The sequence below is a fragment of the Triturus cristatus genome, unplaced genomic scaffold (genome assembly GCF_964204655.1).
Source record: "Triturus cristatus unplaced genomic scaffold, aTriCri1.1 SCAFFOLD_262, whole genome shotgun sequence".
Classification (NCBI taxonomy): Eukaryota; Metazoa; Chordata; class Amphibia; order Caudata; family Salamandridae; genus Triturus; species Triturus cristatus.
Genome location: NW_028187334.1, coordinates 71,070 through 88,388, shown reverse-complemented (window position 1 = coordinate 88,388; position 17,319 = coordinate 71,070). Strand labels below are relative to the sequence as shown.

General features: G+C 43.3%; 17 non-coding genes across 17 annotated transcripts; all 17 read right to left on the bottom strand.

Moving 5' to 3' along the window:
* Window positions 1-173: 173 nt before the first annotated feature.
* TRNAL-AAG (transfer RNA leucine (anticodon AAG)) lies at window positions 174-256 on the bottom strand. Its single transcript has one exon. It is a non-coding gene; the product is annotated as a tRNA-Leu (tRNA).
* A 901-nt stretch (window positions 257-1,157) lies between these two features.
* TRNAL-UAG (transfer RNA leucine (anticodon UAG)) lies at window positions 1,158-1,240 on the bottom strand. The gene has a single exon. It is a non-coding gene; the product is annotated as a tRNA-Leu (tRNA).
* Window positions 1,241-2,979: 1,739 nt separating this feature from the next.
* On the bottom strand, window positions 2,980-3,062 carry TRNAL-UAG (transfer RNA leucine (anticodon UAG)). Its single transcript has one exon. It is a non-coding gene; the product is annotated as a tRNA-Leu (tRNA).
* A 1,024-nt stretch (window positions 3,063-4,086) lies between these two features.
* TRNAL-AAG (transfer RNA leucine (anticodon AAG)) lies at window positions 4,087-4,169 on the bottom strand. The gene has a single exon. It is a non-coding gene; the product is annotated as a tRNA-Leu (tRNA).
* Window positions 4,170-5,049: 880 nt separating this feature from the next.
* TRNAL-UAG (transfer RNA leucine (anticodon UAG)) lies at window positions 5,050-5,132 on the bottom strand. The gene has a single exon. It is a non-coding gene; the product is annotated as a tRNA-Leu (tRNA).
* A 1,024-nt stretch (window positions 5,133-6,156) lies between these two features.
* Window positions 6,157-6,239, bottom strand: TRNAL-AAG (transfer RNA leucine (anticodon AAG)). Its single transcript has one exon. It is a non-coding gene; the product is annotated as a tRNA-Leu (tRNA).
* Window positions 6,240-6,425: 186 nt separating this feature from the next.
* TRNAL-CAG (transfer RNA leucine (anticodon CAG)) lies at window positions 6,426-6,508 on the bottom strand. The gene has a single exon. It is a non-coding gene; the product is annotated as a tRNA-Leu (tRNA).
* Window positions 6,509-8,517: 2,009 nt separating this feature from the next.
* TRNAL-CAG (transfer RNA leucine (anticodon CAG)) lies at window positions 8,518-8,600 on the bottom strand. The gene has a single exon. It is a non-coding gene; the product is annotated as a tRNA-Leu (tRNA).
* A 632-nt stretch (window positions 8,601-9,232) lies between these two features.
* On the bottom strand, window positions 9,233-9,315 carry TRNAL-UAG (transfer RNA leucine (anticodon UAG)). The gene has a single exon. It is a non-coding gene; the product is annotated as a tRNA-Leu (tRNA).
* A 1,028-nt stretch (window positions 9,316-10,343) lies between these two features.
* TRNAL-AAG (transfer RNA leucine (anticodon AAG)) lies at window positions 10,344-10,426 on the bottom strand. The gene has a single exon. It is a non-coding gene; the product is annotated as a tRNA-Leu (tRNA).
* A 186-nt stretch (window positions 10,427-10,612) lies between these two features.
* TRNAL-CAG (transfer RNA leucine (anticodon CAG)) lies at window positions 10,613-10,695 on the bottom strand. Its single transcript has one exon. It is a non-coding gene; the product is annotated as a tRNA-Leu (tRNA).
* A 632-nt stretch (window positions 10,696-11,327) lies between these two features.
* On the bottom strand, window positions 11,328-11,410 carry TRNAL-UAG (transfer RNA leucine (anticodon UAG)). The gene has a single exon. It is a non-coding gene; the product is annotated as a tRNA-Leu (tRNA).
* A 1,024-nt stretch (window positions 11,411-12,434) lies between these two features.
* On the bottom strand, window positions 12,435-12,517 carry TRNAL-AAG (transfer RNA leucine (anticodon AAG)). The gene has a single exon. It is a non-coding gene; the product is annotated as a tRNA-Leu (tRNA).
* Window positions 12,518-12,703: 186 nt separating this feature from the next.
* Window positions 12,704-12,786, bottom strand: TRNAL-CAG (transfer RNA leucine (anticodon CAG)). Its single transcript has one exon. It is a non-coding gene; the product is annotated as a tRNA-Leu (tRNA).
* A 1,739-nt stretch (window positions 12,787-14,525) lies between these two features.
* On the bottom strand, window positions 14,526-14,608 carry TRNAL-UAG (transfer RNA leucine (anticodon UAG)). The gene has a single exon. It is a non-coding gene; the product is annotated as a tRNA-Leu (tRNA).
* Window positions 14,609-16,610: 2,002 nt separating this feature from the next.
* Window positions 16,611-16,693, bottom strand: TRNAL-AAG (transfer RNA leucine (anticodon AAG)). The gene has a single exon. It is a non-coding gene; the product is annotated as a tRNA-Leu (tRNA).
* A 186-nt stretch (window positions 16,694-16,879) lies between these two features.
* On the bottom strand, window positions 16,880-16,962 carry TRNAL-CAG (transfer RNA leucine (anticodon CAG)). The gene has a single exon. It is a non-coding gene; the product is annotated as a tRNA-Leu (tRNA).
* Window positions 16,963-17,319: the final 357 nt, after the last annotated feature.

Below are 17,319 nucleotides of genomic sequence, written 5' to 3'. Positions count from 1 at the left end.
AAATATAAAACACCACGAGTGCTAGAAAAATATTACATTAACGTTAAAGATAGAATAGGGCAAATGCATTTGCAGTTGAAACTGAAGTTTGGTACTTATTCAGATATTATTTACATTGCCAATTTTTAGCTGAGATTCTAAAGGAACTGAGAGAGAAAATGGAATTCAAGTTTTGTCAGAAGTGGGATTCGAACCCACGCCTCCAGGAGAGACTGCGGCCTTAACGCAGCGCCTTAGACCACTCGGCCATCCTGACCCCATGCTGCTTTTTCATCTAAAGGGTGAGAAATATATTAGGAACCAAAAAATGCACAGAGCTTAGGCCAATAGTGGCTAGAGCAAGAAAAAAACTCACTGCACTCTTCCAAGAAGACAATCCTATAAGCCACTGCGAGGGAAATGATCATATTTCTCAAGAAAAAAAGTAGAGTAAACACAGGACTGTCAGAAGTGGGATTTGAACCCACGCCTCCAGAGGAGACTGCGACCTGAACGCAGCGCCTTAGACCACTCGGCCATGCTGACTTGCTTTCCCAGCATCTTCCAGAGGCCAGACAGCCATGCAGGTGAGGTACTGAAAAGGAATGCCCTCAATTTATTTATCCTATTATATGCACTTCCAACAGATCTTTGAACAATCTGTACAGAGCAGGAACTATGGAGAACACTTTAGAACTTTGAGGCGAACAAAGAGAAAGTGCTATTCACCAGCCACTTGAACGGCTCAAAGCTGCTTTGAAATTGAGACAATAGCCACCTCTTGGCTGGCTAAAGCAATTTCAACAAGGGATCTCAAAGTCACAACATAGGGTGGAGTATGCAAATTTAAGCAGCCCCTGATCAAAGCCCTAAGGAAATTGCTGTAAGTGTGCTGGAGTCCAGTTGTCTACCAGATGCATGGCATTCTTCCAAATTTGCAGGGCCCGTCTGGCCAGGGCATACAAGAGCATGACTCTTCCAGATAACCTCTTACATGGGTCCTATGCTCATTTGGTAAGGATTGCGCTTTGTCAGCAAGACGTTATAGAACCTAAATATATGAGAAACCCCATCTCTCTTGACAAGAAGAGAACGGAATAACGTGCCAGGTGAAGACCAACAGATGCAACTTCCATCAGATGTTAACCTGATAAAGGAGATTAAATCTCCAAAAGGAATGTCAGAAGTGGGATTCGAACCCACGCCTCCAAAGGAGACTGTGGCCTAAACACAGAACCTTAGACCTCTCGGCCATCCTGACAGTATAGGCTTTTAAGAAATGAATAAAAGTTACTCAGAAACGTCTACCTCCATGCAAGCCTGAAATAATTTAAACCTTCAAACACAAGGTGCAACTTTATGCACAGGACAATAAACACAGAAGAACACATACGAAAGCACTTTATTTCACAGGTATACAGTTTTCATGCTTTTAGAACACCACATACCTCTCACCAGCTATTTAGGATCCTGTATCCGACTCACAACATTTCCTTGCCTGCGACCTCTCTCTCTACACAAACAACTACAGCACAGGAAGTAGGAAGGCAATAGGTGGGGCAGTTTATGCAAATTTATGCTGCCATTGTGCCTTGCAGATTCATGCAGGATTTCTAGATCCTTGCTGGATACAAGAGAGTAGGCCTTGTTCCAGATAAACTATCCCTAGCAGGGAAAGTCTGAGCACAGGCACTCTTTTGCTCTTTAGCCCCTGGCCTGGGACTCACCCTCACTTGCTGAGGCGTGAAATTCTGCATACCAACTTTGCACAGAAGGTATGTTTGTGGTTGTTTGGGGATGGGTGGGAGGTCAAGAGCAGGGAAAAGCAGGTCTCCTTCACTACTAGACTCCTCTTCTATGCCTCCCTGCCATTCACTCACTCTGTCTTTGTTTCATTCTCTCCTTCCACAACACTCCTTCTCACTCACTCGCTCTATCACTTGTATGTTTGCCCTTGCTCTGCATTCTATAGTGGAAACAGCTCTTGAATGAAGCATCTGAAAATGACGTGACATAAAATTTAAAACCTCCTTATTGGAAACCTAAAACATCACAAGACTTAATGTAACCCATTTCTTTCATAAAAAAGATTTTTAAAGTACCCCACAAAACAAATATAAAACACCACGAGTGCTAGAAGAATATTACATTAACGTTAAAGATAGAATAGGGCAAATGCATTTGCAGTTGAAACTGAAGTTTGGTACTTATTCAGATATTATTTACATTGCCAATTTTTAGCTGAGATTCTAAAGGAACTGAGAGAGAAAATGGAATTCAAGTTTTGTCAGAAGTGGGATTCGAACCCACGCCTCCAGGAGAGACTGCGGCCTGAACGCAGCGCCTTAGACGACTCGGCCATCCTGACTTGCTTTCCCAGCATCTTCCAGAGGCCAGACAGCCATGCAGGTGAGGTACTGAAAAGGAATGCCCTCAATTTATTTATCCTATTATATGCACTTCCAACAGATCTTTGAACAATCTGTACAGAGCAGGACCTATGGAGAACTCTTTAGAACTTTGAGGCGAACAAAGAGAAAGTGCTATTCACCAGCCACTTGAACGGCTCAAAGCTGCTTTGAAATTGAGACAATAGCCACCTCTTGGCTGGCTAAAGCAATTTTAACAAGGGATCTCAAAGTCACAACATAGGGTGGAGTATGCAAATTTAAGCAGCTCCTGATCAAAGCCCTGAGGAAATTGCTGTAAGTGTGCTGGAGTCCAGTTGTCTACCAGATGAATGGCATTCTTCCAAATTTGCAGGGCCCGTCTGGCCAGGACATACAAGAGCATGACTCTTCCAGATGACCTCTTACATGGGTCCTATGCTCATTTGGTAAGGATTGCGCTTTGTCAGCAAGACGTTATAGAACCTAAATATATGAGAAACCCCATCTCTGTTTACAAGAGGAGAACGGAATAACGTGCCAAGTGAAGACCAACAGATGCAACTTCCATCAGATGTTAACCTGATAAAGGAGATTAAATCTCCAAAAGGCATGTCAGAAGTGGGATTCGAACCCACACCTCCAAAGGAGACTGTGGCCTAAACACAACGCCTTAGACCTCTCGGCCATCCTGACAGTATAGGCTTCTAAGAAATGAATAAAAGTTACTCAGAAACGTCTACCTCCATGCAAGCCTGAAATAATTTAAACCTTCAAACACAAGGTTCAACTTTATGCCCAGGACAATAAACACAGATGAACACATACGAAAGCACTTTATTTCACAGGTATACAGTTTTCATGCTTTTAGAACACCACATACCTCTCACCAGCTATTTAGGTTCCTGTATCCGACTCACAACATTTCCTTGCCTGCGACCTCTCTCTCTACACAAACAACTACAGCACAGGAAGTAGGAAGGCAATAGGTGGGGCAGTTTATGCAAATTTATGCTGCCAATGTGCCTTGCAGATTCATGCAGGATTTCTAGATCCTTGCTGGATACAAGAGAGTAGGCCTTGTTCCAGATAAACTATCCCTAGCAGGGAAAGTCTGAGCACAGGGACTCTTTTGCTCTTTAGCCCCTGGCCTGGGACTCACCCTCACTTGCTGAGGCGTGAAATTCTGCATACCAACTTTGCACAGAAGGTATGTTTGTGGTTGTTTGGGGATGGGTGGGAGGTCAAGAGCAGGGAAAAGCAGGTCTCCTTCACTACTAGACTCCTCTTCTATGCCTCCCTGCCGTTCACTCACTCTGTCTTTGTTTCATTCTCTCCTTCCACAACACTCCTTCTCACTCACTCGCTCTATCACTTGTATTTTTGCCCTTGCTCTGCATTCTATAGTGGAAACAGCTCTTGAATGAAGCATCTGAAAATGACGTGACATAAAATTTAAAACCTCCTTATTGGAAACCTAAAACATCACAAGACTTAATGTAACCCATTTCTTTCATAAAAAAGATTTTTAAAGTACCCCACAAAAGAAATATAAAACACCACGAGTGCTAGAAGAATATTACATTAACGTTAAAGATAGAATAGGGCAAATGCATTTGCAGTTGAAACTGATGTTTGGTACTTATTCAGATATTATTTACATTGCCAATTTTTAGCTGAGATTCTAAAGGAACTGAGAGAGAAAATGGAATTCAAGTTTTGTCAGAAGTGGGATTCGAACCCACGCCTCCACGAGAGACTGCGGCCTTAACGCAGCGCCTTAGACCACTCGGCCATCCTGACCCCATGCTGCTTTTTGATCTAAAGGGTGAGAAAGATATTAGGAACCAAAAAATGCACAGAGCTTAGGCCAAAAGTGGCTAGAGCAAAAAAAAAACTCACTGCACTCTTCCAAGAAGACAATCCTATAAGCCACTGCGAGGGAAATGATCATATTTCTCAAGAAAAAAATTAGAGTAAACACAGGACTGTCAGAAGTGGGATTTGAACCCACACCTCCAGAGTAGACTGCGACCTGATCGCAGCGCCTTAGACCACTCGGCCATCCTGACTTGCATTCCCAGCATCTTCCAGAGGCCAGACAGCCATGCAGATGAGGTACTGAAAAGGAATGCCCTCAATTTATTTATCCTATTATATGCACTTTCAACAGATCTTTGAACAATCTGTACAGAGCAGGACCTATGGAGAACTCTTTAGAACTTTGAGGCGAACAAAGAGAAAGTGCTATTCACCAGCCACTTGAACGGCTCAAAGCTGCTTTGAAATTGAGACAATAGCCACCTCTTGGCTGGCTAAAGCAATTTCAACAAGGGATCTCAAAGTCACAACATAGGGTGGAGTATGCAAATTTAAGCAGCCCCTGATCAAAGCCCTGAGGAAATTGCTGTAAGTGTGCTGGAGTCCAGTTGTCTACCAGATGAATGGCATTCTTCCAAATTTGCAGGGCCCGTCTGGCCAGGGCATACAAGAGCATGACTCTTCCAGATGACCTCTTACATGGGTCCTATGCTCATTTGGTAAGGATTGCGCTTTGTCAGTATATGAGAAACCCCATCTCTCTTGACAAGAGGAGAACGGAATAACGTGCCAAGTGAAGACCAACAGATGCAACTTCCATCAGATGTTAACCTGATAAAGGAGATTAAATCTCCAAAAGGCATGTCAGAAGTGGGATTCGAACCCATGCCTCCAAAGGAGACTGTGGCCTAAACACAGCGCCTTAGACCTCTCGGCCATCCTGACAGTATAGGCTTTTAAGAAATGAATAAAAGTTACTCAGAAACGTCTACCTCCATGCAAGCCTGAAATATTTTAAACCTTCAAACACAAGGTGCAACTTTATGCACAGGACAATAAACACAGAAGAACACATACGAAAGCACTTTATTTCACAGGTATACAGTTTTCATGCTTTTAGAACACCACATACCTCTCACCAGCTATTTAGGGTCCTGTATCCGACTCACAACATTTCCTTGCCTGCGACCTCTCTCTCTACACAAACAACTACAGCACAGGAAGTAGGAAGGCAATAGGTGGGGCAGTTTATTCAAATTTATGCTGCCAATGTGCCTTGCAGATTCATGCAGGATTTCTAGATCCTTGCTGGATACAAGAGAGTAGGCCTTGTTCCAGATAAACTATCCGTAGCAGGGAAAGTCTGAGCACAGGCACTCTTTTGCTCTTTAGCCCCTGGCCTGGGACTCACCCTCACTTGCTGAGGCGTGAAATTCTGCATTCCAACTTTGCACAGAAGGTATGTTTGTGGTTGTTTGGGGATGGGTGGGAGGTCAAGAGCAGGGAAAAGCAGGTCTCCTTCACAACTAGACTCCTCTTCTATGCCTCCCTGCCGTTCACTCACTCTGTCTTTGTTTCATTCTCTCCTTCCACAACACTCCTTCTCACTCACTCGCTCTATCACTTGTATTTTTGCCCTTGCTCTGCATTCTATAGTGGAAACATCTCTTGAATGAAGCATCTGAAAATGACGTGACATAAAATTAAAAACCTCCTTATTGGAAACCTAAAACATCACAAGACTTAATGTAACCCATTTCTTTCATAAAAAAGATTTTTAAAGTACCCCACAAAAGAAATATAAAACACCAAGAGTGCTAGAAGAATATTACATTAACGTTAAAGATAGAATAGGGCAAATGCATTTGCAGTTGAAACTGATGTTTGGTACTTATTCAGATATTATTTACATTGCCAATTTTTAGCTGAGATTCTAAAGGAACTGAGAGAGAAAATGGAATTTAAGTTTTGTCAGAAGTGGGATTCGAACCCACGCCTCCACGAGAGACTGCGGCCTTAACGCAGCGCCTTGGACCACTCGGCCATCCTGACCCCATGCTGCTTTTTGATCTAAAGGGTGAGAAAGATATTAGGAACCAAAAAATGCACAGAGCTTAGGCCAATAGTGGCTAGAGCAAGAAAAAAACTCACTGCACTCTTCCAAGAAGACAATCCTATAAGCCACTGCGAGGGAAATGATCATATTTCTCAAGAAAAAAATTAGAGTAAACACAGGACTGTCAGAAGTGGGATTTGAACCCACGCCTCCAGAGGAGACTGCGACCTGAACGCAGCGCCTTAGACCACTCGGCCATCCTGACTTGCTTTCCCAGCATCTTCCAGAGGCCAGACAGCCATGCAGGTGAGGTACTGAAAAGGAATGCCCTCAATGTATTTATCCTATTATATGCACTTTCAACAGATCTTTGAACAATCTGTACAGAGCAGGACCTATGGAGAACTCTTTAGAACTTTGAGGCGAACAAAGAGAAAGTGCTATTCACCAGCCACTTGAACGGCTCAAAGCTGCTTTGAAATTGAGACAATAGCCACCGCTTGGCTGGCTAAAGCAATTTCAACAAGGGATCTCAAAGTCACAACATAGGGTGGAGTATGCAAATTTAAGCAGCCCCTGATCAAAGCCCTGAGGAAATTGCTGTAAGTGTGCTGGAGTCCAGTTGTCTACCAGATGAATGGCATTCTTCCAAATTTGCAGGGCCCGTCTGGCCAGGGCATACAAGAGCATGACTCTTCCAGATGACCTCTTACATGGGTCCTATGCTCATTTGGTAAGGATTGCGCTTTGTCAGCAAGACGTTATAGAACCTAAATATATGAGAAACCCCATCTCTCTTGACAAGAGGAGAACGGAATAACGTGCCAGGTGAAGACCAACAGATGCAACTTCCATCAGATGTTAACCTGATAAAGGAGATTAAATCTCCAAAAGGCATGCCAGAAGTGGGATTCGAACCCACGCCTCCAAAGGAGACGGTGGCCTAAACACATCACCTTAGACCTCTCGGCCACCCTGACAGTATAGGCTTTTAAGAAATGAATAAAAGTTACTCAGAAACGTCTACCTCCATGCAAGCCTGAAATAATTTAAACCTTCAAACACAAGGTGCAACTTTATGCACAGGACAATAAACACAGAAGAACACATACGAAAGCACTTTATTTCACAGGTATACAGTTTTCATGCTTTTAGAACACCACATACCTCTCACCAGCTATTTAGGGTCCTGTATCCGACTCACAACATTTCCTTGCCTGCGACCTCTCTCTCTACACAAACAACTACAGCACAGGAAGTAGGAAGGCAATAGGTGGGGCAGTTTATGCAAATTTATGCTGCCAATGTGCCTTGCAGATTCATGCAGGATTTCTAGATCCTTGCTGGATACAAGAGAGTAGGCCTTGTTCCAGATAAACTATCCGTAGCAGGGAAAGTCTGAGCACAGGCACTCTTTTGCTCTTTAGCCCCTGGCCTGGGACTCACCCTCACTTGCTGAGGCGTGAAATTCTGCATACCAACTTTGCACAGAAGGTATGTTTGTGGTTGTTTGGGGATGGGTGGGAGGTCAAGAGCAGGGAAAAGCAGGTCTCCTTCACTACTAGACTCCTCTTCTATGCCTCCCTGCCATTCACTCACTCTGTCTTTGTTTCATTCTCTCCTTCCACAACACTCCTTCTCACTCACTCGCTCTATCACTTGTATTTTTGCCCTTGCTCTGCATTCTATAGTGGAAACAGCTCTTGAATGAAGCATCTGAAAATGACGTGACATAAAATTTAAAACCTCCTTATTGGAAACCTAAAACATCACAAGACTTAATGTAACCCATTTCTTTCATAAAAAAGATTTTTAAAGTACCCCACAAAAGAAATATAAAACACCACGAGTGCTAGAAGAATATTACATTAACGTTAAAGATAGAATAGGGCAAATGCATTTGCAGTTGAAACTGAAGTTTGGTACTTATTCAGATATTATTTACATTGCCAATTTTTAGCTGAGATTCTAAAGGAACTGAGAGAGAAAATGGAATTCAAGTTTTGTCAGAAGTGGGATTCGAACCCATGCCTCCATGAAAGACTGCGGCCTTAACGCAGCGCCTTAGACCACTCGGCCATCCTGACCCCCATGCTGCTTTTTCATCTAAAGGGTGAGAAAGATATTAGGAACCAAAAAATGCACAGAGCTTAGGCCAATAGTGGCTAGAGCAAGAAAAAAACTCACTGCACTCTTCCAAGAAGACAATCCTATAAGCCACTGCGAGGGAAATGATCATATTTCTCAAGAAAAAAAGTAGAGTAAACACAGGACTGTCAGAAGTGGGATTTGAACCCACGCCTCCAGAGGAGACTGCGACCTGAACGCAGCGCCTTAGACCACTCGGCCATCCTGACTTGCTTCCCCAGCATCTACCAGAGGCCAAACAGCCATGCAGGTGAGGTACTGAAAAGGAATGCCCTCAATTTACTTATCCTATTATATGCACTTCCAACAGATCTTTGAACAATCTGTACAGAGCAGGACCTATGGAGAACTCTTTAGAACTTTGAGGCGAACAAAGAAAAAGTGCTATTCACCAGCCACTTGAACGGCTCAAAGCTGCTTTGAAATTGAGACAATAGCCACCTCTTGGCTGGCTAAAGCAATTTCAACAAAGGATCTCAAAGTCACAACATAGGGTGGAGTATGCAAATTTAAGCAGCCCCTGATCAAAGCCCTAAGGAAATTGCTGTAAGTGTGCTGGAGTCCAGTTGTCTACCAGATGCATGGCATTCTTCTAAATTTGCAGGGCCCGTCTGGCCAGGGCATACAAGAGCATGACTCTTCCAGATGACCTCTTACATGGGTCCTATGCTCATTTGGTAAGGATTGCGCTTTGTCAGCAAGACGTTATAGAACCTAAATATATGAGAAACCCCATCTCTCTTGAAAAGAGGAGAACGGAATAACGTGCCAGGTGAAGACCAACAGATGCAACTTCCATCAGATGTTAACCTGATAAAGGAGATTAAATCTCCAAAAGGCATGCCGGAAGTGGGATTCGAACCCACGCCTCCAAAGGAGACTGTGGCCTAAACACAGCGCCTTAGACCTCTCGGCCATCCTGACAGTATAGGCATTTAAGAAATGAATAAAAGTTACTCAGAAACGTCTACCTCCATGCAAGCCTGAAATAATTTAAACCTTCAAACACAAGGTGCAACTTTATGCACAGGACAATAAACACAGAAGAACACATACGAAAGCACTTTATTTCACAGGTATACAGTTTTCATGCTTTTAGAACACCACATACCTCTCACCAGCTATTTAGGGTCCTGTATCCGACTCACAACATTTCCTTGCCTGCGACCTCTCTCTCTACACAAACAACTACAGCACAGGAAGTAGGAAGGCAATAGGTGGGGCAGTTTATTCAAATTTATGCTGCCAATGTGCCTTGCAGATTCATGCAGGATTTCTAGATCCTTGCTGGATACAAGAGAGTAGGCCTTGTTCCAGATAAACTATCCCTAGCAGGGAAAGTATGAGCACAGGCACTCTTTTGCTCTTTAGCCCCTGGCCTGGGACTCACCCTCACTTGCTGAGGCGTGAAATTCTGCATACCAACTTTGCACAGAAGGTATGTTTGTGGTTGTTTGTGGTTGTTTGGGGATGGGTGGGAGGTCAAGAGCAGGGAAAAGCAGGTCTCCTTCACTACTAGACTCCTCTTCTATGCCTCCCTGCCATTCACTCACTCTGTCTTTGTTTCATTCTCTCCTTCCACAACACTCCTTCTCACTCACTCGCTCTATCACTTGTATTTTTGCCCTTGCTCTGCATTCAATAGTGGAAACATCTCTTGAATGAAGCATCTGAAAATGACGTGACATAAAATTTAAAACCTCCTTATTGGAAACCTAAAACATCACAAGACTTAATGTAACCCATTTCTTTCATAAAAAAGATTTTTAAAGTACCCCACAAAAGAAATATAAAACACCACGAGTGCTAGAAGAATATTACATTAACGTTAAAGATAGAATAGGGCAAATGCATTTGAAACTGAAGTTTGGTACTTATTCAGATATTATTTACATTGCCAATTTTTAGCTGAGATTCTAAAGGAACTTAGAGAGAAAATGGAATTCAAGTTTTGTCAGAAGTGGGATTCGAACCCACGCCTCCATGAAAGACTGCGGCCTTAACGCAGCGCCTTAGACCACTCGGCCATCCTGACCCCATGCTGCTTTTTGATCTAAAGGGTGAGAAAGATATTAGGAACCAAAAAATGCACAGAGCTTAGGCCAATAGTGGCTAGAGCAAGAAAAAAACTCACTGCACTCTTCCAAGAAGACAATCCTATAAGCCACTGCGAGGGAAATGATCATATTTCTCAAGAAAAAAAGTAGAGTAAACACTGGACTGTCAGAAGTGGGATTTGAACCCACGCCTCCAGAGGAGACTGCGACCTGAACGCAGCGCCTTAGACCACTCGGCCATCCTGACTTGCTTTACCAGCATCTACCAGAGGCCAAACAGCCATGCAGGTGAGGTACTGAAAAGGAATGCCCTCAATTTACTTATCCTATTATATGCACTTCCAACAGATCTTTGAACAATCTGTAGAGAGCAGGACCTATGGAGAACTCTTTAGAACTTTGAGGCGAACAAAGAGAAAGTGCTATTCACCAGCCACTTGAACGGCTCAAAGCTGCTTTGAAATTGAGACAATAGCCACCTCTTGGCTGGCTAAAGCAATTTCAACAAAGGATCTCAAAGTCACAACATAGGGTGGAGTATGCAAATTTAAGCAGCCCCTGATCAAAGCCCTAAGGAAATTGCTGTAAGTGTGCTGGAGTCCAGTTGTCTACCAGATGCATGGCATTCTTCCAAATTTGCAGGGCCCGTCTGGCCAGGGCATACAAGAGCATGACTCTTCCAGATGACCTCTTACATGGGTCCTATGCTCATTTGGTAAGGATTGCGCTTTGTCAGCAAGACGTTATAGAACCTAAATATATGAGAAACCCCATCTCTCTTGACAAGAGGAGAACGGAATAACGTGCCAGGTGAAGACCAACAGATGCAAATTCCATCAGATGTTAACCTGATAAAGGAGATTAAATCTCCAAAAGGCATGCCAGAAGTGGGATTCGAACCCACGCCTCCAAAGGAGACTGTGGCCTAAACACAGCACCTTAGACCTCTCGGCCATCCTGACAGTATAGGCTTTTAAGAAATGAATAAAAGTTACTCAGAAACGTCTACCTCCATGCAAGCCTGAAATAATTTAAACCTTCAAACACAAGGTGCAACTTTATGCACAGGACAATAAACACAGAAGAACACATACGAAAGCACTTTATTTCACAGGTATACAGTTTTCATGCTTTTAGAACACCACATACCTCTCACCAGCTATTTACAGTCCTGTATCCGACTCACAACATTTCCTTGCCTGCGACCTCTCTCTCTACACAAACAACTACAGCACAGGAAGTAGGAAGGCAATAGGTGGGGCAGTTTATGCAAATTTATGCTGCCAATGTGCCTTGCAGATTCATGCAGGATTTCTAGATCCTTGCTGGATACAAGAGAGTAGGACTTGTTCCAGATAAACTATCCCTAGCAGGGAAAGTCTGAGCACAGGCACTCTTTTGCTCTTTAGCCCCTGGCCTGGGACTCACCCTCACTTGCTGAGGCGTGAAATTCTGCATACCAACTTTGCACAGAAGGTATGTTTGTGGTTGTTTGGGGATGGGTGGGAGGTCAAGAGCAGGGAAAAGCAGGTCTCCTTCACTACTAGACTCCTCTTCTATGCCTCCCTGCTATTCACTCACTCTGTCTTTGTTTCATTCTCTCCTTCCACAATACTCCTTCTCACTCACTCGCTCTATCACTTGTATTTTTGCCCTTGCACTGCATTCTATAGTGGAAACATCTCTTGAATGAAGCATCTGAAAATGACGTGACATAAAATTTAAAACCTCCTTATTGGAAACCTAAAACATCACAAGACTTAATGTAACCCATTTCTTTCATAAAAAAGATTTTTAAAGTACCCCACAAAAGAAATATAAAACACCACGAGTGCTAGAAGAATATTATATTAACGTTAAAGATAGAATAGGGCAAATGCATTTGCAGTTGAAACTGAAGTTTGGTACTTATTCAGATATTATTTACATTGCCAATTTTTAGCTGAGATTCTAAAGGAACTGAGAGAGAAAATGGAATTCAAGTTTTGTCAGAAGTGGGATTTGAACCCACGCCTCCAGGAGAGACTGTGGCCTTAACGCAGCGCCTTAGACCACTCGGCCATCCTGACTCCATGCTGCTTTTTGATCTAAAGGGTGAGAAAGATATTAGGAACCAAAAAATGCACAGAGCTTAGGCCAATAGTGGCTAGAGCAAGAAAAAAACTCACTGCACTCTTCCAAGAAGACAATCCTATAAGCCACTGCGAGGGAAATGATCATATTTCTCAAGAAAAAAATTAGAGTAAACACAGAACTGTCAGAAGTGGGATTTGAACCCACGCCTCCAGAGGAGACTGCGACCTGAACGCAGCGCCTTAGACCACTTGGCCATCCTGACTTGCTTTCCCAGCATCTTCCAGAGGCCAGACAGCCATGCAGGTGAGGTACTGAAAAGGAATGCCCTCAATTTATTTATCCTATTATATGCACTTCCAACAGATCTTTGAACAATTTGTACAGAGCAGGACCTGTGGAGAACTCTTTAGAACTTTGAGGCGAACAAAGAGAAAGTGCTATTCACCAGCCACTTGAACGGCTCAAAGCTGCTTTGAAATTGAGACAATAGCCACCTCTTGGCTGGCTAAAGGAATTTCAACAAGGGATCTCAAAGTCACAACATAGGGTGGAGTATGCAAATTTAAGCAGCCCCTGATCAAAGCCCCAAGGAAATTGCTGTAAGTGTGCTGGAGTCCAGTTGTCTACCAGATGCATGGCATTCTTCCAAATTTGCAGGGCCCGTCTGGCCAGGGCATACAAGAGCATGACTCTTCCAGATGACCTCTTACATGGATCCTATGCTCATTTGGTAAGGATTGCGCTTTGTCAGCAAGACGTTATAGAACCTAAATATATGAGAAACCCCATCTCTCTTGACAAGAGGAGAACGGAATAACGTGCCAGGTGAAGACCAACAGATGCAACTTCCATCAGATGTTAACCTGATAAAGGAGATTAAATCTCCAAAAGGCATGTCAGAAGTGGGATTCGAACCCATGCCTCCAAAGGAGACGGTGACCTAAACACAGCACCTTAGACCTCTCGGCCATCCTGACAGTATAGGCTTTTAAGAAATGAATAAAAGTTACTCAGAAACGTCTACCTCCATGCAAGCCTGAAATAATTTAAACCTTCAAACACAAGGTGCAACTTTATGCACAGGACAATAAACACAGAAGAACACATACGAAAGCACTTTATTTCACAGGTATACAGTTTTCATGCTTTTAGAACACCACATACCTCTCACCAGCTATTTAGGGTCCTGTATCCGACTCACAACATTTCCTTGCCTGCGACCTCTCTCTCTACACAAACAACTACAGCACAGGAAGTAGGAAGGCAATAGGTGGGGCAGTTTATGCAAATTTATGCTGCCAATGTGCCTTGCAGATTCATGCAGGATTTCTAGATCCTTGCTGGATACAAGAGAGTAGGCCTTGTTCCAGATAAACTATCCCTAGCAGGGAAAGTCTGAGCACAGGCACTCTTTTGCTCTTTAGCCCCTGGCCTGGGACTCACCCTCACTTGCTGAGGCGTGAAATTCTGCATACCAACTTTGCACAGAAGGTATGTTTGTGGTTGTTTGGGGATGGGTGGGAGGTCAAGAGCAGGGAAAAGCAGGTCTCCTTCACTACTAGACTCCTCTTCTATGCCTCCCTGCCATTCACTCACTCTGTCTTTGTTTCATTCTCTCCTTCCACAACACTCCTTCTCACTCACTCGCTCTATCACTTGTATTTTTGCCCTTGCTCTGCATTCTATAGTGGAAACATCTCTTGAATGAAGCATCTGAAAATGACGTGACATAAAATTTAAAACCTCCTTATTGGAAACCTAAAACATCACAAGACTTAATGTAACCCATTTCTTTCATAAAAAAGATTTTTAAAGTACCCCACAAAAGAAATATAAAACACCACGAGTGCTAGAAGAATATTACATTAACGTTAAAGATAGAATAGGGCAAATGCATTTGCAGTTGAAACTGAAGTTTGGTACTTATTCAGATATTATTTACATTGCCAATTTTTAGCTGAGATTCTAAAGGAACTGAGAGAGAAAATGGAATTCAAGTTTTGTCAGAAGTGGGATTCGAACCCACGCCTCCAGGAGAGACTGCGGCCTAAACGCAGCGCCTTAGACCACTCGGCCATCCTGACCCCATGCTACTTTTTCATCTAAAGGGTGAGAAAGATATTAGGAACCAAAAAATGCACAGAGCTTAGGCCAATAGTGGCTAGAGCAAGAAAAAAACTCACTGCACTCTTCCAAGAAGACAATCCTATAAGCCACTGGGAGGGAAATGATCATATTTCTCAAGAAAATAATTAGAGTAAACACAGGACTTTCAGAAGTGGGATTTGAACCCACGCCTCCAGAGGAGACTGCGACCTGAACGCAGCACCTTAGACCACTCGGCCATCCTGACTTGCTTTCCCAGCATCTTCCAGAGGCCAGACAGCCATGCAGGTGAGGTACTGAAAAGGAATGCCCTCAATTTATTTATCCTATTATATGCACTTCCAACAGATCTTTGAACAATTTGTACAGAGCAGGACCTGTGGAGAACTCTTTAGAACTTTGAGGCGAACAAAGAGAAAGTGCTATTCACCAGCCACTTGAACGGCTCAAAGCTGCTTTGAAATTGAGACAATAGCCACCTCTTGGCTGGCTAAAGGAATTTCAACAAGGGATCTCAAAGTCACAACATAGGGTGGAGTATGCAAATTTAAGCAGCCCCTGATCAAAGCCCTAAGGAAATTGCTGTAAGTGTGCTGGAGTCCAGTTGTCTACCAGATGCATGGCATTCTTCCAAATTTGCAGGGCCCGTCTGGCCAGGGCATACAAGAGCATGACTCTTCCAGATGACCTCTTACATGGGTCCTATGCTCATTTGGTAAGGATTGCGCTTTGTCAGCAAGACGTTATAGAACCTAAATATATGAGAAACCCCATCTCTCTTGACAAGAGGAGAACGGAATAACGTGCCAGGTGAAGACCAACAGATGCAACTTCCATCAGATGTTAACCTGATAAAGGAGATTAAATCTCCAAAAGGCATGTCAGAAGTGGGATTCGAACCCATGCCTCCAAAGGAGACGGTGGCCTAAACACAGCACCTTAGACCTCTCGGCCATCCTGACAGTATAGGCTTTTAAGAAATGAATAAAAGTTACTCAGAAACGTCTACCTCCATGCAAGCCTGAAATAATTTAAACCTTCAAACACAAGGTGCAACTTTATGCACAGGACAATAAACACAGAAGAACACATACGAAAGCACTTTATTTCACAGGTATACAGTTTTCATGCTTTTAGAACACCACATACCTCTCACCAGCTATTTAGGGTCCTGTATCCGACTCACAACATTTCCTTGCCTGCGACCTCTCTCTCTACACAAACAACTACAGCACAGGAAGTAGGAAGGCAATAGGTGGGGCAGTTTATGCAAATTTATGCTGCCAATGTGCCTTGCAGATTCATGCAGGATTTCTAGATCCTTGCTGGATACAAGAGAGTAGGCCTTGTTCCAGATAAACTATCCCTAGCAGGGAAAGTCTGAGCACAGGCACTCTTTTGCTCTTTAGCCCCTGGCCTGGGACTCACCCTCACTTGCTGAGGCGTGAAATTCTGCATACCAACTTTGCACAGAAGGTATGTTTGTGGTTGTTTGGGGATGGGTGGGAGGTCAAGTGCAGGGAAAAGCAGGTCTCCTTCACTACTAGACTCCTCTTCTATGCCTCCCTGCCATTCACTCACTCTGTCTTTGTTTCATTCTCTCCTTCCACAACACTCCTTCTCACTCACTCGCTCTATCACTTGTATTTTTGCCCTTGCTCTGCATTCTATAGTGGAAACATCTCTTGAATGAAGCATCTGAAAATGACGTGACATAAAATTTAAAACCTCCTTATTGGAAACCTAAAACATCACAAGACTTAATGTAACCCATTTCTTTCATAAAAAAGATTTTTAAAGTACCCCACAAAAGAAATATAAAACACCACGAGTGCTAGAAGAATATTACATTAACGTTAAAGATAGAATAGGGCAAATGCATTTGAAACTGAAGTTTGGTACTTATTCAGATATTATTTACATTGCCAATTTTTAGCTGAGATTCTAAAGGAACTGAGAGAGAAAATGGAATTCAAGTTTTGTCAGAAGTGGGATTCGAACCCACGCCTCCATGAGAGACTGCGGCCTTAACGCAGCGCCTTAGACCACTCGGCCATCCTGACCCCATGCTGCTTTTTCATCTAAAGGGTGAGAAAGATATGAGGAACCAAAAAATGCACAGAGCTTAGGCCAATAGTGGCTAGAGCAAGAAAAAAACTCACTGCACTCTTCCAAGAAGACAATCCTATAAGCCACTGCGAGGGAAATGATCATATTTCTCAAGAAAAAAAGTAGAGTAAACACAGGACTGTCAGAAGTGGGATTTGAACCCACGCCTCCAGAGGAGACTGCAACCTGAACGCAGCGCCTTAGACCACTCGGCCATCCTGACTTGCTTTCCCAGCATCTACCAGAGGCCAAACAGCCATGCAGGTGAGGTACTGAAAAGGAATGCCCTCAATTTATTTATCCTATTATATGCTCTTCCAACAGATCTTTGAACAATCTGTACAGAGCAGGACCTATGGAGAACTCTTTAGAACTTTGAGGCGAACAAAGAGAAAGTGCTATTCACCAGCCACTTGAACGGCTCAAAGCTGCTTTGAAATTGAGACAATAGCCACCTCTTGGCTGGCTAAAGCAATTTCAACAAAGGATCTCAAAGTCACAACATAGGGTGGAGTATGCAAATTTAAGCAGCCCCTGATCAAAGCCCTAAGGAAATTGCTGTAAGTGTGCTGGAGTCCAG